This window comes from Lissotriton vulgaris, chromosome 5 (genome assembly GCF_964263255.1).
Source record: "Lissotriton vulgaris chromosome 5, aLisVul1.2, whole genome shotgun sequence".
NCBI lineage: Eukaryota > Metazoa > Chordata > Amphibia > Caudata > Salamandridae > Lissotriton > Lissotriton vulgaris.
In genome coordinates, this window is record NC_141693.1 from 213,482,051 (window position 1) to 213,508,552 (window position 26,502).

The window sequence follows — 26,502 nt, forward strand, 5'->3', positions numbered from 1 at the left end:
AGGCAATAGTGGACCACCGGGGAATCTCCACCAACGTCCTAGCCAACTACCCAGGCAGTGTGCATGATTCCTACATCTACCGACAGTCCATCATCAACCAGCGCTACCAGGAATGCCCAACGTTTCTGCCAGGGTGGCGCCTCTCACATCGCCACGAGGAGGACGCAGTGAGCGGTGTTGCCTGCAATCCTGTGCGCCTGCTGCACCGCTGGCCGCTGCTCCCCGAACCCATCTTGCCCACCCCTGCGCACCCAGGCCTCACAGCTCACCTGCTGACACCGGTGTGTGTCAAGGAGTTCCCACCACGTGCCAGTGCACACTCCAAGCCCCAGGCCTGTGACCCTAGTAGCATGCTCAGACCATTACGGCCTCCGCGACACAGTTCCGCAGTACTCCTTTCTTGTTGACGTTCTCCACCGGCATACACAGCGGACTAGTAGGTCACTTATTTGGAACTGAGTCTTCATTACACTTTGGCCGAGGATAAATCTTTATGGCAGAGTTTATATCACTATACTCCCTTTGATGTGGTGCCACCAAGTCTGTGTATAGCATTCCAACCACACATGTGTGTAGGCCCACGCCGACTTCTGCCCTCGGGCCACACTGTGCTCGAGTAGTTCACACATTTGGAACTGAGTCTTGATTTAGCAATGGCAGAGTTCAAATCATCGCACAAAGGAGAGGTGTGAAAGGAAGAAGCGTTTCAGTCAGGAAGAAAAAAGGATCTTCGTTACGGAGGTGATCGAACACAACCAACAACTGCCCTGGTGTCACTAACTCTGTGCATCGCGAGCCAATGACACGTGGCTCTGGGCCCCTCCTGACCGCTTCCTCCAGCCTACACTGTGGTGGAGTAGGTCACACATTTGGGACTGAGCCTTGATTTAGCAATGGCAGAGATTATATCATTGTACCGGCCTCATCGCAGACAGCATCCCTTCTCAACCCCGGTGCCACTAAGTCTGTTCCCCGACATTCATGGACACTCTCTGGTTGAACTTCGGTGTCTGAGTCTATGGACTGGGGATTGTCTTCATCCTCATATAGCTGATACCAAACTGGTGGTGGAAACGAGGCTGTGGCATTCCACTCCTCCATTTGCTGCTTCCAGACGACTTCTGCCCTCTACATCATGCCCTGGAGGACACCTTCTACAGTCCCCCGCAACCCTCCACCACATTCACCTTCGATATCGACAAGGACTCACTCAGTCCGCATGACCCTACCTCAGTGCACCGCAAGTCACCGTCCCGTGGAGGTTTGCCTGTGCCGGCTCCAGTGCATCCTGGGCCACTAACTCTGTGCAGCTCAAGTCAGAGACCCTGTCTGCTGAGATATTGGATGGCCTCTGAGATGATGGCCGTGGGTCATCAACGCCATGTGTATGTGGCCCTGCGTTGTCCGCTTCCTTCCGGCCTCAACTGCAGTCCACCCGGGCTCACACATCAAGTTGAGTCCTGACCGGCCTGGACTTCGCATCACCGCAGGAGGCACACACCACCACTGCCAGGACCACCTCCAAACACCAACTGCCAGAGTTGAAACAGTCTTACTGGCAGACTAACGGAGTTGCTCACACCTGTCGTGGATGCCATCATCTGCCTGATCCCCTGCTCAGCTCTTCAGGTGCCACTAACTCAGTGCACCACAACTCATGGACCATTTCTGATTGAGTTTAGTGCTGTGGACAGCTCACGCAGAAATGTCACCTCAGGCAGTGTGGGAGACCTAGCATGTTTGTAAGGAAGATGATGAAGGTGTAACACACCTCACAGCAGCTTTATCAAGAATATCCCGAAGGGACACAATCCTAGACAATTTTTACACATGAGCACGCTCAGCTCTAGTGCCCCAACCTCAGTGCACTGCAACTCAGGGACACTTCTGTTTGCATATTGGGTGACCTCTGCACTTGCTCCAGCTACCACCATGATGCTCTGCAGTTGTCTCTGTGATGCTTGTGTTTTCTGTTTCTGTTTTGATGGTGTTCACTGTTCAAGTTGTTGCCAGCACCAACCAGTCTGTGAGGGCTGGCTTACACTCACCCCACACACATCCAGCACAGGCGTCACTGTACATGTGACCCTGCCAATAAAGGGGTCGGGCGCACAAGCCAGTAGCCAGTTGAACAAACTATCTGCATGTGTCTGTGTGGTCATTATATATGCATGAGGGCCCGGGCCCTACAATATTACATTGTGCTGTGTACAGCGGATGCAAACATGTCCCTGCAGGCAGCTGGTAAGACCTTGGACATGTAGCTTTGTCGTCACCCACTCAGTATGAAAGAGGAGTGGACTGGGTCGTCATACGCAGGTCCAGCATGGTTGTGTGAACGCTAATTGCAGGGCTCTGGGCGTGGTTCAGTACAGGAAATGTGCAAATGCATGTGTCTCTGTCGCAGTGTGGGTCTCCTTTGTGGGGTGTAGGTGGTCCCTAATGGGACCTAGACACCCACGTATGTGATGTAGTTCGGCTTCCATGAGCTCTGACCCCATCCACAACTGTTCGGCCACCTCCTTTTGGTTTTCTAACACCTGGCATTGAAATTGGATGTGTGCCTCAGTAAAGTGTGTGAAACCAGCTGTGCTTCCCGCTGTATGGTCTGTGCAGGGACGGGGGTCTCCTCTATGTAGCTTGGCTGCCCTGCTCCTGGGGGTGGGTTGCCTAAGATGTCCATGAGCTGGCGTTGGGCATCCGTGTTGAAGGTGTCGTGGTCCTCCCCAGCATCACTGATGAGTTGTCTGGTCTGCTCTGCTGGAGGTGATTTTTGTCCCCTGCAATGTGAAGGGGGGATGCATGTTGACATTGTCTTGACATGTATGTTGGCGCATTGTTCTTGTTTACATGCATACTGTATGACGATGTACATTGTGACTGTTTGGGAGGTGCAACATATTTGATGCGGGACAGTGTACTTTTGGTCTACATGATGGATATGAGGATGCACAACCACATTTCCATCTCACAGTTAGATGTGATTGGTCTGTTTCTGCATATGAGCGGACCCAGTTGTGTTCTCTGTTCTGCATTGTCGGTGTTGCACTTTGTAACATATCATTGTTGGATATGCTGTAGTTGCTATGTGTGTCTGCTGCAGTGTACCACTGTGATCAAGGACATGTTCCTGGGTAATTGTGGGTGTGCAGTGTGTTACACATCATTGTGCTAGTGTGCCATTGTGCCCATCTCCCCCCGTCCTCCCAGTTCCTGGTCATTACTCACCCAGTTGATGTTGTTTCAGGTCCTATCGAGCTGTGTCCGTACTCCCAACTCCTTGCACCTTCTCCACACTGATGACTGTGGCCTCCATTTCCTCCAACTCCTCCTGTGGTGCAGCACTCCCACCTCCTGTCGCCATTGCTGCCTTCCTGTTGGCAGCGACTTTGTGCTTGGTTTGGATTTTCACATCATACCAGCACCTCTTGGCCTTCTACATTGCCCTCCTCGACACTCCGACTGCATTCACGTTTGTCTAATTGACATTCAGTTGATGGTAGAGCTCCGTCACTTCTACGACGCTGATCTGTTTTCCTGCGGACTGCACCCTGTCTTCTTCTTCTCCTTGACCTTCCCCTACCCAGAGGTTCCTTGCTGGTGGTCTGTGGGGCTTGTGGGGTTCGCATTGGCCTCTGCACTTGGACCGGGTGCATCCATGGTGCTAGGTAGTTCGATTTGGTTTTGGTGTGGTTTTTGTAGTTGTTTTTATAGTGCATTTTTACGCATGAGGCATGAGAATTTCAGGCCTGTCGCTGGTTTTCGCTTATTTTTGCATAGCGATTGGCCTCATTGCAACTTTCTTTGCGTTCGTGTTTTGCATCTTTGTGGGTCGTGTTGACTTTATCGCGGACATTTGACGCGTTATCGTGAGCCTATCGCATGGTACTGCCGTGTTGAGAATACAACGTTAACACTGCGTTATTTTCCCACGATAGACTGCGATGTGAAGAGTTGCATTAAGCTAATTTTGCGGTACTTATCACACGCTTTTGAGAATATCCCCACTATTTGTAAAAGGCCAGACCACATCCTTGGAGGAAATAAAGGTTGATTCACAGTAGTGGAGCAGATAGCAGAGATGGCCTTTCAAGCACAAATGTCCACATCAAAATGTGAATGGGCAAACATTTACACCTATCTGCAACAAGACCTATTACCCAGGACAATAAGAGTCCTCAGGTTCTCAGACCCTAGTATAAGCGCTCTCTGCAGCCCACCCTTCCTGTGAGAGTGCCTCCATCAGAAGCAGAGGGTCCTAAAAGGCAGACCCTTCTAACCTGGAACCCTTTTCCTGGCTGAGCACAGCTTTGCATGGAATTCACGAGCTGCACCAACGGAGTTTGGAAACGTTTTCTTTTTCATTTAGTAAAGGAATGGGGTGGGATCATATAAAAAAGTATGGGAACGCCGAACTTAGCAGTTACTGCCACTTCGACTTCAGCTCTTCCTTTTTGCTCACATTGCAGATCCTTACCCTTTTGTAGGATGGATATAAGATCACTCTGCGATACAATGAAAATATTCCACCAGCGTTCATTTGTTATATGTCATGCATGCTACTACCAATGTTTTTATGTTAATATACTGAGGCTTCTACGTAGATGTGCAGCACCCCTAACTTTGCTTGTGACTAACCAGGGAAACTGCATTAACAACGTGGGCTAAACCATACCTGCCGTTACAACGCAAGCGGAACAGCCCTTGCCTTAACCACGCATATGCCTTAACCACACATAATCCTTTACAAAGATTTCCATAATAAAGGTGCCTTAACCACGTATATGCCTTAACCACACATATTCCTTTACAACAATTACCATTGTAAAGGTGGTAAAGGGATATGCGTGGTTAGTGCAGTCAGCGGTCTAGCACTGGAGCGAGTGGGCAGGGCTGGGAGGTGTTGGAGACTTCCTTGAGGACGGCTTGGTGAGGAATGGCAGCTTGATGAGTACTTTTTAGTTTTTTGTGTGTTTTATTTTTCTAGGCTGGGGCTGGGTTTCAGGGCAGGGGGATCCGGGTATTTTTCAGGGCTGGGGCCAGGATTTAGGACTCAGGGTGGGGGGGTCGGGTAGTTTTTAGGGCTGGAGTTGGGGTCGTTTTTGGGGCTCAAGGCAGGGGTCGGGTCATTTTTAGTACTGGGGCTGGTTTTAGGGTTCAGGGTGGGGGATGGAGTGTTTAAAGAGTAGGGGTTGGGGTAGTTATTAAGGCTGGAGGCCGGTTTTAGGGTTCAGAGAGAGGCGGCTGGTCTAGTTTAAGGGCTGGGGTCAGAGTAGTTTTAAGAGCTGGGGCCAGATTTTAGGTCTCAGGGTTGGGGGGCTGGGATGTAATCTTTACCACTCATTTACCTTTACCAATTATGCATTTCCAAAGAAATGCGTTGTAAAGGCATGCATGGTAAATACATGGTCGTTGTTAAGACCACATTGTCCGGGCATGGGTTGCAATGGGCTAAAGATAAAACGGCTGCAGCTCTCACTTCGAAATCTGATGCTTATAAATGCAAGATGTAATTGGTGATACCTGTCTTCATCCCAGGTTAGCATTTGACCTAAGAGTACACCTTATTCTCCCCAGTGAATACTATTTTGTTTGTATTTAGGAGGTGAATTTATTTTTAAAAAAACATTTTTTTTCTGCCTGGCTCTTTCTAAAATCTTTTTTTATTTGGCTGCTCTGTATACTCCTTTAGTGCTCAGAGAAATACATCACAAGACCCCCGAAAAAGGTTTGCCTATGTCTGATAGAGCGCCAGTAGAAGGAGGGAGCAGAGAGGACATTATTCCCTAGGCCCCAGCAGCAGCAACTATTAATAGACCTTAATCCAAGTCTATGGTGTTTGTTAGTAACTAGACAGTTAACATGGCTAAGGCCACTATGGCTCAAGCATGTGGACAGGACATCCTTGTTTCGTATTAACCTGCAGGGCATATTTTTTAAAGTTAGAAAAAGATCTTCATCCGGTGAGAGGTCAAGCTCTTGAGCCATGCTCGATAAAAAGTCTTATAGGCCTGGTCTAATGTCTCGATTACTTTGCAACACTTTTTGCACTTTCAACACATCACAATAGAGCGACCATGACACAATCATAAAACAAAGACTGTATTCAGCAATAACAAAATATGACAAAAACAGTAAAAATGAACCGTGTTGCAATCAAAAACAAAAAAACCATCAAGTACACTGCAAAAACTACAAAGGGCATGCAGAAGTTGTAAAAGGGACTTTGCAACATTGCTAAGATAATAGCCTCCATATAACCCCTCACTCATTAATGTATTACAGTGCATATAAAATAGTATTAAAGAAATGAAAGCCCTTCTAGCCTAACACTAATAAAATAAATAACATCCTCTACTCGCCCTAACAGCAAGCATCACTGAAGTGACACAAAATATCAAAAGGTGATTACACACAGTTGATATTTAAGCAATTAAACATACACACAACTGCAAAAAATTCCAATCGCTGACAGAAGCACACAAGCTAATTACACTAACACCTTCTAGCACAAAACACAGATAAGAATTCCAAAATAAAATATAGGCCTGAACAGTTTACATGAAACAGAAAAGCAGGTTCGCCCTCAACCCGGTTGTTCTCTGCACCACACTGTAGAAATTGACTAAATATAACTCTCAGCAAGAGCTATATGTCATAATTCATAGACAGATGACAAAGATGCATTTTTGGAACACCATTACACATTCACATGTAGCATTGCTTCTTTTTTTTTTACAGTCTGTCGAGTTGTGAATTGCATTATGTTAAAGACCTCTTAAGCAGTGGCAGGTCCTCCGCAATGGCGGAGGGCGTCGGCCCGCTGACTCAGAGCCAGCAGCTGAACAATAAAACAATACGTTATTATCGTTTTATGTTTCAGCTGCTGGCTGATCCCCAGTGTACAGGGAGGGGTGGGCTGGGCAATGGGAGGGAGGGGAGGGGGTAGCAGAAGTGACGTGTACACTTCTAAATGTGCATATCTGTTTTGCCGGCCTTCTTAGGCCAGCCAAACAGACATGCAAAGTAAGGTGCCTGAGCGAGCGATAAACCAGCCCGCTCAGGCCAATCCCCGCGCTGCTCTCATGCTACAGGAGAGCACTGCAGGGATTGCACAGAGAATCTCTGATACTGTCCCAGGGGCTGCTGGGACCAGGAAGCAGAGGAGCACTGAAGCGCAAGGTGGCAAAAGCAGCATCAGGTAAGTTTTAATTTGTTATTATTAATCCCATCCCCCCTAGAGCCACCCATCCCCCGCTGCTCCGCAACCCCTCCACCCGACCTACCACTTTTAGGTCTCGGCTAGTAACGCGCGAAGCGCGTTCTCGCCAGAGAACTATAGGTGGCGTCTCAGCCGACAACGAGCTGGAATGTGGCTACAAGACCTGGCCGCGCGCGCAGCGTTGTCCCATAGGATAACGCTGAGCGCGCGGCCAGGTCTTCTCTCCACAGCATAGACCGGATCGCATGGCGCGCCTCTCTGGAATGCAGGGGGAGTCTGCAGAGAGTCGCGCGGCGCTGATAAGCGTCGAAGCTTGTTTTTACAAGAGGCAAAGAATCCCACAGAGGGGAAAGCGAGTCATTGACAATGGAAAATGATCCCCGCGCCGAGGGCTGCCCGGGCGGATTACTGCCATGGCTTTAGAGAGTGCGGTGTGAAAGGCTCTTCTGTTTAGGCTTCTAACGCGGACACCGTACCTGTCACCGGTCAGGAAAGGTAAACACTCACAGTGCATCTTAAAACCGGTGAACAGTAACACTAGACAGATGTGGCGTAACGGCCAGAGCTGGAGACTTTGGCGCTAGGTAACGAGGTTCGAGCCTGGCGTGGGCTCAACATCCTGTGATTCTGTGCAAATGAGTTAATCTCCCTGTGCTTATAAAATGAACGTGTCCTTGTGTAACTTCACTAGTGCTCATGTAAAGCGCTCCGCTACCTACCTTCGGGTGGAGTTTACGCTATATAAAGCTGCAAAGAAAAAAACACAAAAAACAGATGATGCTTGAGTAGCCACAGATGTAGCAAAGGTGCAAGGTGTCCTAAAGCAAGCTACTGAAACGAATGTCACCTTTCCCGCTAGTTACGAAGCAGAAAAATAGACCTAATTGTAGGACACTGGGCCTCCCGCTCCTCTTAGAACCCAGTGCTGCTGCATTCACGACAGTTACACACCCGCACGCAGCGCCTCGAAGTGTCCAGCTTGCTCATGGCAGAAAAGATCATGCTGGTGGAAGAAAGGGCCGCACTGCGCCAATCTGCCAAGGCCCTTAAAAGTTTAGATCACTTGAAGCCAATTACGATGCCAAAAAGGTGTGTTTCCTGTTGCTAGGCCTTTTCTCGAGGTCCCGAGACAGTTGATCAGCAGTGGCCAGTGTCTGTGTCTAGCACTCGTGTTTCTCCTCACTGTCCATGTGCACTCTATACAGGCCTTTGAAAAAGATGCCCAATACCTACCTTTTCCCCAGCTCTCCAGGGGCAGCTTTGATCGATCTACTAAGGCTTTCTCTAGAAGGGGGAAATAAGTTGGCCTCAGACACTATATAAACAATAATAATCACACTAAAAACGATATCCAGTCAGAAGTTTTTGTTTGTGTGTAAGGAATAGAACATAATTAAGGTCGATCAGAAATGTCTTTTTCAATCACCTTTATTCATTCTCCAGTACACAGTGGCGCATCACCTCCCTTATCCCCTCCTATGAGGCAGTCACGGATCACACTTTACATCACACCCCTTCACACTACCACATACAACTGGGTGCAGCTTTAAAAAACACCATTAAAAACACAATAGTCAAAACCCAAGGTGTCTTATGGTTACAGTCGGTGGGATGAAAACCCAGTTTAATACTGTTTCATCCTAAAAAAAATAAGCCCATTGCTAAGTTATAAGGTAGAAGTGTACCTGCATTCAGTAACATGTTCATGTTTCTAGTATGTTTATAAATGACTGGGGAGTTAATGCGGCAGCTTGTTGACCACAGCTCAAACTTACATGTTTTACTAATCTACATAAGTCAGTACGATATTTTATTATTTGGGCAGGTCAATGCAACGGGTGTTGAACCTGTTATGGCAATGCCTAGTAAAGTGGGATAAACAGCTCATATTCAAACACAAGTCAGGAGCGGGTATCTGGAGTTATGAGTGTTGGCCTTTAAGGACTACAAGCAGGAGTGTATAATCTTGGGAATATGTACAGATGGGTTTAAGTCAACTCTGATGTGGATAGCCAAAGAGAGAATCAGTAGGAGGGAGTGGTGTGGTGCAGCGGCCAGAGCGGCTGACTTCAGAGCATGGGGCTCAATGTTCGATCCCCAGCGCCGGAGGCAGCTCAGCTCAGCACCATGTGACTCTGGGCAATAGCTCACTTAATCTCCCCGGTGGCCCCCAGCGCCTTCAGACCCCTATGGGTGATTCGTTTGTGCTTTACAAATACCAGGTGTATTTATTTCGCCTGTTAGAAGGAATGGGGTGTCGCGTGCCTGTGCCACATTCCTGATTTTCAGCAAAGCCACGGTCCGGTGGAGGCAGCGGATGAGTTCCACATGTGAGTCCCCTCTTTGATTCAGCCACATTTGACCCATTGTGCAATGCCACACCCGCATTTCAAACATGGGAGAGCGCAGCTGTCAGTCATGCCTTGAAATGGTCTGTCTCTCGCCTTTTTAAGCAAATATAATCATACTGCTCAACAACGTGGACTTGCTTCTTCCTTTGATTTTCTCGCGTTCTGTACTTGCAAGACCTGTTATTTAAAGTGTGTGAAAACGTGAGGTATAAGCCGCTATATATTCACATTAGTTTAACAGCATCATGAAGAAGCAGAACTTTGCGAACAGTGTCATACACTCTGTAGTGTCATTTCAAACAGCGCGTCATCCATGAAAAGTGTTCACCCGACTTCAGAACAAGTGAGGGTTGGAAAGAGGGCGATTACGTTACAACACAATGAGTTATAGTGGAACAAAATCTACACACAGTGAAAATAACGCTACAGCGGAGTCTGTCTGTTGGGGAAGCCCTGAGTCTTTCTGCTGCCTGCACTCTGGGACCATGGCCTGCTTTTCAAAGCAGAATGTTTTTTTCTTCTTTCTTTTGGAATGACTTCTAGATGAGTTGCTTTTGAATGAGGCTCTGCTTTCATTTCAGGACTGGTGTTCGCTGCGCTTGTGCTGTCTTTGGGTAGATGTGAGCAGGTCGCAGAGTCAGACCTCGAGCGGTGTCTGCCAGACCCTGGGGCCTGCGGTGCACACAGCTCCAGGGGTGCCGTAGAGGGACGCTTTACATTATTACAAATAAATATTATTTTGCTTCTCTTTGCTCCTCTTGCGAACAGTGAAACAAACTCGACAGTGATTTTAAGACTGTCCACTGGTTTAGGAAACATAAATAAAAGTTGCTTATGTGGTGTCCAATGTTGCCTTTGTGGTCTTCCACAGACTCCTTACCGTCTAACTACACCCTTCGTCGTGTGACGTCACCAGCAGTTATGAGGGTGTTTCAAGTCAGAAGGAACATGGCTTTCAAACGTTTAATATCCATGTGTGGGTGGCTCTATGTGTATGTCTCTGTGTGTGTGGCTCTGTGTGGGTGTAAATGCAATAGGTCTCGCATTTGCGAGCGATTAAGCTATTGGCATTGTAAATGACAGTCATTTATTTATGATTTAAAAAAAAAAAAAAAAATGTCATGAGCAATGCCAATAGCTCTACCTTTAATAATGGCAGCCCATTGCATTGTAAATGCTTGTTATATATGTCGACCGCCAGTGCTCTAATGCCATGATGCAAGGGGCCTGAAGTGCTCATGCCGCTCTCTGCATCCCCTCAGGGGACCATGGAATGGATTCCCTTTTTCCATCCTACTTCCATATGTCAAAATGATTTATACAGCACTCTGTCACCCAGGAGGTTACCCATGCAATGAGAAGGTGAGGGTCTGGCCCGGCCAAGGGCTTAGTGAGGTTACTCGACGAGCCTGGTCTTCAGGTTCTTGCAGAATTGAAGAAGTGAGGAGGAGGTTCAGATGTGTAGTGGAAGATCGGTCCATGCTGAGGGAGAAGGCTTGTCTGCTGGCTCTGGTCTTCCGTATGTGTGGGATGTCTACTGTTGAGTGGAGGTGTCTGAAAGTGGATGCGCTTGTTGAGGTATGCAGGGCCTAAGTGATGTAGTGCCTTGAAAGTGTGGATCAGTTGTTTAAAATGTGCTTATTTGTGCATCGATAGCCAGTGAAACTCCTTGAGATGAGGTGAGATGTGTGCACATCGTGGCAGGTTGAGAGGGATTCTGGCCGCCTAGTTCTGAGTGGTCTGCAGCCTCCTGATGAGTTTCTTGTTGATTCCGGCGCAGAGGGTGTTCCTAAGATCGCTAAAAATGTATTTGACATTGGTTCTCTTCTCGTGTGACTTGCTTATATTCCTTGGTTGTTTAATAATCATCACCTTCAAAGTGAATCTTAGCAGGAAGTACAAAATTTAACTTCGAGCCATAGTTTGGTGTAGGGGCCCCGGAGCTGTGTTCCCTTTCAATCTCAAGTGTTTACCTGAAAGCATCTGCTAACATTCAGGTGTAATTTCTTTGTAATACTTAGCTCCTCATTGAAATGATTTTCGCTTGTGAGCTATTTTGGGTTGCTTTTCCCAGAGGCAGTGTCACCATTATTCACCATTATTTGCCTTGTGACACTGTGGTTTCCAGTTTTCGTAATATCAAGTCAATCTTTTTTATGTCAATATTTGTTTGACATTGACCATATCAACCATAACATGGTCTGTCAGACATCAGTTTATCCTGGATATAAGTATCACTGGCTCTACATCTTCTTTATCTCGTTTAGTTGACGTAATAGCCTGCGCTTTTTAAAATTATAAAACTGTGTTCATTTTAATACTATGGGGCCCATTATGATGGCAGGCGAATTGCCCGGCTGGCGGTGGCCACCGCCAGCCTGGCGGGGGCAATCCGCCCGCCATCAACTCTCGTTCCCCCCCCCGCCATATTAGAATGGCGGGGGGACCTCGGCGGACGGAAGACCGACTGTCGCTTTTCCGCCCCGGTCGCCTTGCAGCCGGGCGGAAAAAGGTTTAATATGGTGGCGGTGTCTATCAGACACCGCCAGCCATATTATGATGGGCATTTGGCAATGCCTTTCCATGCCACCACGAAAAAGGCAGGCGGGCTTCACTCTGGGGGCCCCGTGCGGGCCCCCAGAGTGAAGGAGAGTAGGGGGGTGAACACGGGGGGTACCTGTGGTACCCCCTTCATTTGCATGTACAAAGCGGCAGGCACCACGCAGTGCCTGCCGCTTTTCAAATGCAAATACTGAAAAGCATTTTCAGCATTGTGGCAGGCGGTGGAGAGAGCACCGCCCGCAACAATGCTAAAAATACAGGATGTGCCCGCCACTGTGGCGGGCACATCCTAATACCCCCCACGGGACCCCTGCCCTTATGGCGGGCTGTCCCTATCACCACGAGGATGGCTGGCGGGCAAAGTCCGCCTGCCATTCTAATGACCCCCTTTGTGTCTCAAGCTTTTACCTGAATGCCCTTTAAAAGTGGTGTCTGTGGCTTGCTTCTCAAGGTGCCAAGAGATGTGTGGCAGGAGCTCCTTCTCAAGCAGCAGCTCCATGGTGGCCATGCTCTGTACCATGAGGATAATACATGTCCTACTGGACCATCTGGAAGTGGGTTGTTGAGTTTTTAACATTTGTCAGCAATTCAAGGAGGACATTCTCTGTTTTAAGATCATCTAAGCTTAGCCCTTTGAAGGTCACTTACTGACAGAATTGGTTTAACTCTAATGTCAGCTTAAAGTGAGAAACCAAACTTTGGTCGTTTTTCTTACGAATTCCTGGACACACAAGGCAGTTAGAACCTGATCACAGTGCAAGCTTCTTTCGCCCAGAGAGTAGGCATTACACAGCAGCTGCAGTACAAGATTACTCGTCTACAACACACACACACACACGCACACATACACACACACACACACACACAAACACACACAAACAGGCGCAATGCTATGCAAATCCCAAAATACACTACAATGCAAATCCTAAAATACACTACAATCAAATACTGATTGCAGTTATTCAAGTTACTGTTGGGGTGGTAGCCTCCCTCACATAGTGCTAGTATGGCCAAGAAGCAGTACATGCTTCTCACACAGAGGACAAGCAACATTCTGGTTTCATATGTTCAAGAATCCTAAAAGCCGAGCAAAATTCCCTTACAGTGCTGGGGTGGCAGCTGAAGAGGGGAGTCTAGGTGGAAAGGTTCAAAAGAGCAATAAATACCACTTGTCCTTGGTGACTGTGCAGCATGGTTAAGACTGACACCGGCCTGAAAGCAGCACCATTCCATCGCATATCATTACAACTCTAGGCCGGCTTCAGTCATTGAATGTTACCACACTCTGGTCTGGGTTGTGAGTTTAAGGCTGGTGGAGCACCAGAAGAGTCGGTGTATCACCAAAGTGAGGATAAATATCTACGGCCATATGATACCTGAATGGGACCTCTTTTACTCACATATTTTATATTTATTCTGGAACCTCTTTGACTTGGGCACGGTATATGCCCCCCATGCTACGTCCACAGGCGTAACAAAGGCCCCAGCACCCCCTGCGGTGCAGGGGAGGCACAGGCTTAACCATCCTGGAGGGGTCCCCCTCAGCCCCTACAGATGTGTGTATGAGGGGCCCCTTCAGCATATCTTGCTGGGGGCCCACTCACGTTTACTTACACCACTGGCTAGGTCCCCACCAAGAATCTCCCATCATCGCCTGCGCTGCATCAGACATTGCCTTCTGCAAATTTCTTATTCACAGATTCAGGACTGCGTTGGAGCTTTTTTTGTATAAAGTGACGAAAGATAACATGATCACATTACACAAGAGAAAGTATATGGTCCCCAACTAGCCCACTTTATTTGCCTTCAGTGGCAACAGTGAATTTCGGTTGGATGGGGCTGTGAAGTCCAGTGCAAGGGCTTTCAAGTGGGCACACCTTATTCACGAGAACTTTGTTGAAGGTGCATCCAAGTCTACTCTATGGAAGCAGATATAGTTAACTGTAAAAAAAAGCTCTCAGTATCCATATAAATTAAAAATAGCAGGGAATTGCGTTTAAAGTATAGGTAAACATTTACGGAGTACAAGATAAGAACACTGTTGGGGAACTTCCACTGTCGTCAAGGGGGAAGCAGATGATTTAATGCAAAGATGCTTTACATTTTCTTCTAAAGTGTATCCTTCTCACATGTAACACTTGGGTACATTCTACTTCATCAGTTTATTACCCAGACATTCTATAAAAAGGTACCAGCTGCTTTCTCAGTAACGCTCAACCTATTTTGGGGCAAAAGACACACAAATGATGGATGGAATGCAGAACAAATAAAAACGTCCACCCCCAGTCAAGACATCTGGGTTAAATCCATCGGGCTTCAGGAAAGACACGTCCACCATGGATCAGATTTTTCGCCTCGTTCTCCTTTACTGGAAGACAGTGGGGATCGAGAGGGGGAGCCTGTACATGGTGTTCGTGGATCTGAGGTCCGTATTCGACCTGGTACCACGTACAAAATTATGGGCGGTGCTTAAGGAGTTGGGCATCCCCCCGCAGCTTCTACAGGCAATAATCAGGCTCCATGATGGCAACTTTGCCCAGGTCAGGTGTGGGAGGGAGGGGGCTCTGTCATCTAGATTTTACTGTCTGCAGGGGGGTAAGACAGGGCTGTGTCCTTGCACCGACCCTGTTTTGCCTCTTTGTAAATGGGGTAATATCCTATTTGGATAACGTCAGGAACAACGATGCCCCCAGGTTGGCAGGCAGGAGGTTTCCGGCAATCATGTTTGCCGATGACACGCTCCTGCTTTCCAAATCCCTGATGGGAATTCAACGGATTCTAGATGGGTTTGGGGACTTCTGCAGGGCGCACAGCCTCGAAATCAACGCAGAAAAAAACAAATTCATGGTATTTAACCCCTCATCAAACACCAGGCCCAATGCAACCTTGGGATCGGTCAGGCTGGAAAGGGTTAGAACATTTCAGTACTTGGGGGTAACTTTACACGAAAATCTAGCTTGGGGTCCACAGATAACAAGATCCCGTCTAAAGTTATCCCAAATGGTGGGGGCAATTTTGAAGGTCCCGAACTCATCAACCTTCAAACCAGTTAGTCCAGCACTGGAGATGTACAAAACCCAAGCCAGAGCAGCTTCAACCTATGGTGCCGAGTTGTGAGGTCACAATGCTGGGACAGAACTTGTCAAGGTGGAAAACAACTTCCTTAGGCGTTTGCTGGCCTTACCACAAGGCACGCCCCTGCTACCACTGAGATTTGACTTGGGGCTCTCTTCGATAGGAGATGAACTGGCTTTAAAGCCGCTGAGGTTTTGGCACAGACTGTGGTCCACTAGTGAACTATCCCACTACAGGCAAGATCTGAGGCACGTCTTGAGTCTTAACACCTGCGACAGAATTCCATGGGTGGTACACGTGAAACGGGAATTCTATCGACTGGGTCTGTCTGAACTGTGGGATAACCCTGAAGGAGGTTGTTTAGGCTTGTCCCGCAAAAGGCTCACTAAGATTTATAAAGACAAGAGCCTGATTTTGCTCGTGTGTGCCCCGTAAATTGGTACTTTTACCGAACAATTCCTGGTCACTAAAAGTTCCTTCTGCTTTGAAGGATATATGGACATCATATTCTCCATCACCACAAGGAAACTCTTTATCCAGTGGAGGTTCGGTACATTGCCCCTCAAATCCTTCACAAGAAAATGGACAACGCTGGCAGACAAAATCTGCCCTGGGTGTAGCCTGAATGTGGAGGACGATCTACACGTGCTGTTTTTCTGCCCGGCCTACACTAAACCGAGAAAGTACTGGCTAGTCCCATTATGCAGGAATCTGGGTTTCAGAAACTATTTAGAATCGTATAGAATTCTGAAGACAAGCACTTTGCACTTTATTGTCTTTGCTGTAGCCAAGTACCTAATGGCTATGTGGCAGATAAGGGGAAAAATACTGAAAGGGTAACTTTTAACTCTCAACTGTGGAATGAACTGTATTGCACTGTAGCGAACTGGGTTTAATTTCAGAGTCCATTATGAACTGATTCAATTAGTCACTTGCTCCCCCGCACTGTGTTCTTTCTTGTACATTGTATGTTTTTATCTGTTTTAAATGTTTTTACTGTATCTTTTATGGTCTAAATGGCCGAAATAAAGACATTTTGGATTGGATTGGTTAAATCCATCATTCTTTTGCTCACCATGACACCGCAATTTAGACCCAGCCATATGCAAATCAGTATTGACCTTGTGCCTCATGGGAACAATCCAGACCGAACTGCCGAGCTACGTATTCCCTGGACCAGAAACAAGCATCCTAGAACAGGTTTTGGGGTTTCACCGATCTTCAGCTAAGCTAGCTTGAATCCATTGGCACAGTGAGCCCGAGACCCATGCCAGGGCATACCCGGCGCACTTAGGGCGAGAAAGCAAAAAAACACACAAATGATGGACGGAATGCAGAACAAATCAAAACATTCACTCCAAGTCAAGAGATCTGGGTTAACTCCCTTGTTCTTTTGATTATTATGCCACCCCAGTTTGTAACAGCCATATGCAAATCAGCCTTGACCCTGTGCCTCATGGGAACAGTCCAGACTGAACTGCCAAGCTACACCTTCCCTGGACAGAATAAAACCCTCCTATGACTGTTTTCGGGGTTTCCGGTCCAGGGAAGACCTGGCTTGGCAGTTCGGGCTGGACTGTTCCCATGAGGCACAGAGTCAAGACTGATTTGCATATAGGTGGGTCTGAACTGGGGTGGCGAAGTGAGCTAAAGAAGATGATGCATTCAACCCAGATCTGTGACTGGGCGTGAGTGTCTGAAAAGTTTTAGCACTCCATAATCTCCTTGTGTTTGCTTTGTTCTCTCTAAGTTGCCAGGACATATCCATACATGGGTACCTTGCTCACTTTACCACTGGATTCAAGCAACCCTGGCTGATGAGGGGTGTTACCCTGAAACCAGTCCCAGGAAGCTTGTTTCTGGTCCAGGAAACACCTGGCTTGTCAGTTTTGGCTTGACTGTTCTCATGAGGCAGTGTCAAGACTGATTTGCATGTAGATGGGTCTGAACTGGGGTGGAGAAGTGAGCTAAAGAATGATGATAGATTCAACCCAGATCTGTGACTGGGGGTCAGTGTTTGAAAAGATTCAGTGCTCGGTCCATCATCTTCTTGTGTTTGCTCTGTTCACACTAAGTTGGCAAGGTATGCCCAGATGTGGGCCCATTGCTCACTTTGCCACTAGATTCAAACTATTGTGGATGAAGAAGGGTGTTACACCGAAACCGGTCCCAGGATACTTGTTTCCGGTCCAGGGAAAACCTGGCTTGGCAGTTTCCATGAGGCACAGAGTTGTTTCCGGTCCAGGGAAAATCTGGCTTGGCCGTTCCCATGAGGCACAGGGTCAAAACTGATTTGCATATCGCTGGGTCTGAACCGTAGTGGCGAAGTGAACTGAAGAGTGATGAGGAGTTCAGCCCAGATCTGTGACTGGGGGTGAGTGTCTGAAAATTTTCAATGCTCCGTCCATCATCTCTTTGTGTTTGCTTTGTTCGTCCTAAGTTGGCAGGGTATTCCCAGATGTGGATCCCTTGCTTACTTTGCCACTGGATTCAAGCTAGCCTGGCTGATGAGGGGTGTTACCCTGAAACCGGTCCCAGGATGCTTGTTTCCGGTCCAGGGAAGACCTGGCTTGGCAGTTCGGGCTGGACTGTTCCCATGTGGCACAGGGTCAAGACTGATTTGCATATAGCAGGGTCTGAACTGGGGTGGCAAAGTGAACTAAAGAATGATGATGGATTCAACCCAGATCTGTGACTGGGGGTGAGTGTCTGAAAAGTTTCAGCGCTCCGTCCATCATCTCCTTGTGTCAACATACTTTGGAGGCAAAGGCCATGCTTTGTTTAAATTTTAAGTAAAAAGCTAGTAATCTGTGATGTTCTCTTCAGGATTAGTTCCATGTTAGGAGTGAAGAGACTGTTTCCAGCCATTCATCTTACGAAAGACGAAAGAAATGTTGTGCTTTCATATGGTGAAGAACGGCAAATGGAAACATAGGCATATTGATCTCTCTGTTAAAGTATAATTTGTATCCCCATTAGTTTTATAACTTTAAATTCAAATGAGGTCACTAATCACCTGAAATATTGACTTATGAATTAATTCGCCTTGTAAGTTAAATTAACTGTGCCTTTATTAGTTTGAGTTTTACATAATGCTTGTGATCTGCAATCACAGAAAAGGAAATCTTCCAAAGCAACTATACTAGACATGTGGGATTCTAATTAGCACTAGCTTAAGGGCACTGTCTGTTACAGCTTTTCATGCTTAGCAGACTAATTTGGTTGTTTGCATTTTTATCAAAGTCAATTTCTGCATTAATCTAGAGAGTTGTAGCAATGAGTTGCCACACCACACTCTTTAGTCAATAACATGATTCAAAAGTTCCAGGAGACCTAAGATCCAATAAGACTTGTGGCATCTTCAGGGGGGGGGTTGTGATGACCACATAATTTGAGGTTATTATCTGTATGTGCTGAAAGGTGTGCCTGGTATGTGGGCAATTCCCCCCCAGTTTATATTCTTACAGCACTGAACAAAAACAAGGTCTGACTCTACCCTTGTCTGATCTTCAGGCAGACTTCATTGGTGCATTGGCCTGTTATACAAGGGCCAACAAATGTGATCTGACTGGACCTTGTCTTTTCACTAGGTGGGTGCCAAATTGGAAAGTAGTAATGGAGTCCCATTATTAATGAGCCAGGATATCAAGCAGATTACTAGCTGTTAAAAATTGAAAATGACAGAGCGCGTCATTTTCTATCAAGGTCACACCTAAAGCTTGGAAACTGCTGGAGGTAAATTAAGCCTCCCCATTGCCTCTCAATTCTAGTGAAAGGGTGGAAAAAGGTAACAACTCAACAGCCATCGTTTTAAGACGTTGAATCAGGAGCCTGGTGCCAGCTAAGACATGTTTATCACTGGTCCTGATGGTGCTGAGATCTGCTGATGCCTGTGGCAGAAACCAGTGTTCGAGTCCCACAATCAGTCATCGATTCATGTGTGCACCATCCACAGGCACAATGAGTATCTGCAAAAACAGTCGCGTCATTTGTGTGGCCCCTGATGTTGTGTAACATTCTGATGAACAAGAGTGATGTGGCTCAGTCAAAATACGTAAATCTACTGATGAGAAGTCATTTATACTCGCCTGAAACAGATGCAAAGATTCCAAGAGAATGAAACACAGGTCACTCAAGCGTGAGCCGCTGAATGGGGTTGATTAGGTAGATGAATATTTCAGTAAGATATTTAGCATAAATGCAAAAGTATATTGACTGTGGAAGTCTTGCTTTATATACTTCCTTTCGATATGACTATCCAACGGGAATTGCAAATCAAATATTTTCAAATCCCATTCAAAATACTCATTTTCTAATCACTTTTAGCACAGCAAACACTCGTTTCCTGAGGTCGTGATTTTCATCAGTGACCAAAGAGAAGTTGTGGATATCGCGGGCGTTGAACCTGGCCATACCAATGCAGCATTGAAATTGTGTGCAATGGATCCATATAAAAGGTGCCGCTTGACATCCACAAACCAACCCCTCCATCACCACTAGGACCAGCGAATCTGCGTTATCTTTGTAGCCTGGGAGTGCCTTGAGAGGGGCAATGCTGTACCCTCTGTTGGTCAGAAGACCAGACTGCCATCAGAGACACATAGGGGCATATTACCAACTAATAGCGATAAATATCGCTATTGCTTGGTTAGAGACAAAAAATTATCGCCGACCTGCGGCGATTTTTATCGCAGATAAACCTTGGTATTACCAAGGTTTATCGCAAATGCGATAAAAATCGGCTGCAATGCATGAATATCGCTGAAAAGTCGGCGATATTCATGCATTACCGAGCTAATGCTCTTAGCCATGTTATCCACCTCCCATTGGATAACATGGCTAAGAACTGCTCAGGGCAGGTGTTAGCTTTTGGAGATATTCGCGCTTAGCGCGAATATCTCCAAAAGTTGGTAATAGGAGATAGCGATGTTAGCGACTGTTTCCAGTCGCTAACATCTTGGCACGCCCACTTTGCATGTCATTAGTGATAAATATCACTGACATGCAAAGCGGGGCCCAAGATGGTCGCTATCTCCTACTAGCTGTCGCTAACTGGTGTTAGCGACAGCTAGGTAATAGGGAGATAATTTTATCTCCGCTTTCTTGGCTTTTAAAGCCAAAAAAGCTGAGATAAACCCCCTTGATAATATGCCCCATAGATCTGCATCATGATCGCCTATGCAAAACAGGCTCTCCACAGCTTTCTAGAATAATAAGCCAATAGGCTGGCAGCCTCCTGTTGGCAGAGATGACAGTGACAGAGCAGACTATCCATGTGAGTGTGAACCCAAAGATTGTACTCACCAGCAAATGTATTATATATGTAACTATGCACAAAATCAGCAGCTGGTGTAACATTGCATCCCTTAAATACTGTAACAAGAAAAATGCTCTCATAATGAAGTAAAACATTAAATACAAATTCAATTATTACTGTTTCACATCAGAAATGGCTTATTGATTTACGTATTGGTGCTGTTGTCATTTATGTCCTTGATGCTGCGGTGGGGTATCCTATAGCTACTGCCAAACCACTGTCACTCACAATGACAAACCCATAGCCTGAGGACCCAGGAATCCCCTTCAGTTCATCCAAAGCTATCTCATCCATAGATAAGCCACATGGGACATGAATGTTTGCTCTGTAGTTGTGTGGCCGTGTGACCACGATGAGAGAGAGAGAGAGAGAGAATGTGTGTGTGTGTGTGTGTAAGAGCGAGAGAGAGTGATTGCATGGTGACAGGAATACATATTAGATCTGCTGTGTAAGAGTAGTTCACAAACTGTAAGCTGGAAAGAGCCTATCAGACGGGGGTGTAGATTGTAGGTACTACCCAGAACTTACCTCATGGCCGCTGAAGTGGACAAAGCCCCTGGGAAAGGAAGAAGGGAGAAAGAAACTCCTTCGAAATATAAGGACGTTGAGGAAGTTGGTTATTAGTGAGGAGAAGGGTCAATATATTGAGGGGCCACCTAGAACAGCAATCAACAGAACAGATGCTTGGAGAAAAAAACGAGCTCTGCAAGAAGGTCTGAGCGAGAGAGTGAAGCATTGAGCGCGATGTGGGGTTAGGAGCCATGTCACCTGGACCTTTTGTCCCTCACCATTTGCTTGTGCTCTGCTCAGCTTGTCCCTCAATAGGCCCAATGCTATTTTCAGGGAATGCTATCACAGAGGAGGATCCCTCTAGCTTCAGGCCAGGTTGAGGAGTGCTGTTTCCCAACAGCTATGACCTGTGACTGCGAGGGCAAAAACTTAAATCACTATGTAGTCTGTAAAATTTTATCAAGAAGCGGTCTAATAACTTGCTTTATTCGTACCTGTTTGACATGTGCTGTGGTGTAGGGATCCTGGTGCATGGGCACTGGGTGGTGTGTATAGTGCAAACACAAGGAGGTGGTGGACGGAGCGACGAAACTTTTCAGACACTCATCACCAGTCACAGGGTTGAATCCATCATCGTTCTTTAGCTCACTGCGCCACCCTAGTTCAGACACAGCTATATGTAAATCACTCTTGGCGCTGTGCCTCATGGGAACAGTCCAGCCCGATCTGCCAAGCCAGGTCTTCCCTGGACCAGAAACAAGTATCCTGGGACTGGTTTCGGGCTAATCAGCCGTCATCAGCCAGGCTAGCTTGAATCAATATTGCATTGATGGTAGAATAAGGTACTTTTCTTTAGATAAAGGTAAAGCACATGTTAAACATTGATTTATTTAGTGTTAAAAATATTATGCTAAATTCAGAGTCTCTAACCCACCACTACCTCCCTGAATAAGCTTTGGCTTACTCTGCTTCTGGACCCTAGGGATCAATAATTAAAGGGATGTCTTTTGTGCTCACTTTTGGCTCCAATATTAGGTCAGATCCTGGGACATAATTGTAAAATGGCCCTACTGGTGCCCAGTAACGACACATGAGCCCTGAGACCACCAATATGTTCCCACAATAGCAGTGTAGATGTGAGCTGAATGTGGTCTTGTACATGTATAATGGTAGTGTAAGAAAAGTGAATTGTTAGTTGGGGTGGTCGTGACCTCACAAAGTTAAATGTAACGAATCAATATCAGGCCCAGTGAGGTTATGTCGTTAAATCTGAGCTCTGTCCAGGGTAGCTGTGGTACAGAGCAGTCAGGCTTATGTTAAAGGAAACAAGTATAAATCATTTATCAGTACCAAAACAGATAATAAGTAAAAGGCACAACACAATAAAAACCCCACTCCACTTTATAAACATAGTATATTTTTACCTTCAATCAGATACGGAAACCACAAAAATCAGATGACGGGAACCAGAGTTATGAGCAGGGCCGGACTGGCCGTAGAAGGCACCGGGCAATCCCCCGGTGGGACCATTTTTGGGCCCTTGGAGGCCGTTTTTAGTACAGGGCCATTTTTGCAGAATAGCTGCAAAAATGGCCCCTGTACCAAAATCGTCCTAAAACCGGCACCGGCAAAGAGCTCGGCGGCGCCTACACCCCCCACCCCAACAATAGAGGGCCAGTTGTGATTCCCAGTCCGGCCGTGGTTATGAGTTTGCCTAGCCTTTCATAAATCACTGCTTTTTACTCCAAAAAGATTGGAAACGTTTTTTAAAAGTATGTAAATCACTGCTTTTCACTCTTGGCTGTAGTCTCTGAGCCTCGAACATAAGAGTTCAGGGCAAAGTCAAGTTTCAAGCCGACAGTAGTGGAAGTCGCGGTTGGATGTGGGCAACAGGTTGGTCTTGGTCAAGATTTTACCTTTGCACTTAGAAACTTTTCTGGTTCTTTTTCTCATCAACAGTGAGGTTGGAGGGTTCCTCTGCAGTTTGAGTTTGGCCTTCGATTCAACATCAACAGAGCAGTGAATTCCATGTGGTCTGGTGAAAGCCTTGGTACTCAGCGACATTCGAGGCTACCTACAAATTGGCAAGTAGCAGTAGTCGACGAGCCTTTGGGCTCTGGCCTCAGAAACTGTTATCTTTGACTTTGGCTCACAAGTTGCAGGCCTGTGACAAGAAGAAGTTTACTCTAGCACTAGCCAAGGGTCCAAGACCAGAGAGGCTTGTTTCCAGCTACACCAGGCTAAAATTCTGCCCTTATTGAAAAAACCCTCTCTGGATCGTAGTAACCCCGTAAACTACCGGCCCATTTCTCTTCTCCCAGCCGTCGCCAAAGTCTGTGAGAAAATTGTTAATAAACAATTATCAGACTTTGTGGAGAATGAGGCATTATTACACCCTGTACAGTCTGGATTTCGATCCTCTCATAGCACTGAAACTGTACTAGTAGAGGTGTCAGAAGCCATTCGGGAGTGCCTGGATGCTGGCGGAAGAGCAGCTCTTGTTTTGTTAGATCTCTCCGCAGCGTTCGACACTGTGCCGCATGACCTTCTCCTGGCTCGGCTTGCGGGGATTGGCATCTCCGGCACAAAGTGGCCATGGCTTAAGTCCTTCCTGGAAGGCCGTATCGAGCAGATTTGGCTTCGACCGTGTTCTTCCCCTCCTCAACCAGTCACAACAGGGGTTCCACAGGGCTCCGTCCTTAGCCCTCTCCTCCTTAATATCTATATCACACCTCTGATCGATTTGGCTAAGGAGTTAGAGGCTAAGGTTATGGCCTATGCCGATGACACACAGTTGCTTTTTACCTGGGATAAGATCTCGCTTTCTGTCTCAACGACTCAGCACTGTCTCGCTGCAGTTTTCAGCTGGCTGGCGGATGCTCAGCTGAAATGCAACAAACAAAAGTCAGAGATTCTGCTCTTTGGCAAATTTCCATCCAACTTTCGCCAACTGCTGTGGCCTCCATACTCAATGCCGCCATCCTCCATGGGTCAGCCTGCTAAGAATTTGGGGGTGTGGTTCGAGGAGTCCCTTTCTTTCTCAACACACATTAACAAACTGACTGGTTGCTGCTTTGGTCTCTTTAAAACCCTGAGGAGTTTCTTCCAACTGCTCCCGCAAGCAGCGAAAGAGACGGTAGTCTGCGCCTTGATTTTGTCTCGCCTGGATTATGCGAACGCTCTTTACATTGGCATCCCGGCCTATTTGTTAAAGCGACTCCAGGTCGTGCAGAATACAGCGGGTAGACTGTTGTTAGGCATCTCGTCTAGGATCAGTGTTCAACATCATTTGCATTCTCTTCACTGGCTCCCTGTGGCGAACAGAGTTAAGTTTAAAGTTCTGGTTTTGGCCCACCGCGCCCTCCATAAGCGTGGTCCTTTATACTTGCAGAGACGCTTCTCCTTTTATCGTCCTGCACGTGCTCTTCGCTCTCAGTCCCTTCGCCTGGCCCGAGCTCCTCGTTACAAGCTTCTGTGGCTTGGAGGTAGCTCCTTTACTGTGAAGGCCAGCTCGGCCTGGAACGCACTCCCCCTTGAACTTCGTTCCACCCAGGACACAGCACTGTTTAAACAGAAACTGAAGACCCACCTGTTTGTCTAATTTGGCTTTTCTGTCCTTCTTCCTTTCGGTCCCCTCTTTTTTTTCTCTCACCTGTAGCTCCGCGCCGGGGCACTCATGAGTAGCTGTGCACGTTATAAATTGTAATAACATAACATAACATAACACCAGGGTAAAATAAGTGTGTACTGGTCAGCTGGGCACTTTGCAGGGGCAGGGCTTCCTTAGCTTTTGTGTCCCTGAAGTTAAACAGTAGACTAGCCCACAAGCCTTTGGAGCCCACTCACTGGTCCTTGGCACAGGTGAGAGTAGATCCAGCCCTTGGGGTCTCTCTCCATGGGTTCAACAGCAGCCCTTCTCTTCATCTTGGATCAGTGGGTGCAGCATGGGCAGTATTCCTTGGTGCAGCCTTTCTTTCTGTGGTCCACAGCTTCACAAGTTGCAGTACTTCTTCTGTTCTTTCCTAGTCCAGCAGTGTTCTGAGGTTGGAAGCTGGGGGGGCCCCATGTATGCCAATTTTGATTTTGTGGGTTTGAAGGCGTCACTATCCAATGGGGCTAAAGATAATTTCCCTTGGGGTACCCCTACCCACTTTGACATCATTTTGTGTGGGGTTGGCACTAAACAACCCTACAGTGCACCTGTTTGCCCAGATCCAAGTGTCAGGACCCTTTTTCCATGGGACAAAGCCATGGACATACCACTGAGGTGTGTCCAGTATAATTATCCACCCCTCTGGAAAACTGCAATGGGTTTGTCCCCTCTGGAAGTGATGCCAGCCTATCTACCTACACAAAAGGAAGGGCAGGCTGCATTGTGACTTACATTTGATGGTTGTCCCTTTAAAGCTGGGTCATCTGTGTCTACAGCCCTCGGGCCATCCTGCTGAACGAGGCCATATCTACTCCCACCAACAATCCTTTTGTTCCACGTTCCTGAGAGTGCATCACACTTCTTGGCAGGAGGGTGGCAGGCTGTCTCAGGTGGCAACTGTTATAATTGATTAGTTAATCAGAAACTGCTACTAGACCTTTGGTGCCAGAAAGGGATGACTTTCTAAAGGCACCTTTGCATTAAAAGTTATTTTAAATCTGACTGCAGCAATACGCCAGGTTAAATGTAACAATTAGTTTGATACCTTGAAGTACTATATTCAAGTGGTCCCTAATGGAAGTTAGCACGCAGCATGTGAGCCAGTGAAACCCCATGTAAGCCAATGGGCTACCGGTCTTACTTCAGAGAAAATTACAATCTCGAATTTTCACTGGCATTACACATAAAGAGTACATTTGAAAAATCCTTTTTTTAATATCTGGCACCCTGCCTTTTGAGCTACTAAGGCCCTCATTAGGGATGACTTACAAATATTGAAATGGAAGGATTGGACCTACAAAAGGATTTCATTGTCATGTCATGATGGCAGCTCAAGAGCTGACCGACTGGGCTGCAATTACAGACCTAGAGCCATGTTTTTACTGTGCCACAGCAGTGGTGACACAAAAAGTGCTGCAGTCCACTGGTGACATTTAACTTACTAGCCCGGGGAATTGGGGGGTTATCATGCAAATAGGATCTCTTTTTTTACAGATAGTGTAGGTAGAAGTATGCGTGTAAGTATACAGTATCAGTGATACATAATTAAGGCTCCCTGTTTTCTGTTTTTACTGATTTTTACAGATAAATACAGACAGAAAACCATTTATTTTCTTGTCTGTATTTATTTTTAAATATGGATAACAACGGAAATTGGGTGCTTTCTGAGTGATTCTAAATACACTTTGTCATGACTGCCAGACCAATTACTCTGTGGATTGATAGGTAAGGGGTGTTAAAAATGAAAGGTATTTTAGTTAAGAGGCTTAAACAGCAGGAGAGATGCACAAGGCTGATACTAAAATGCGCATAT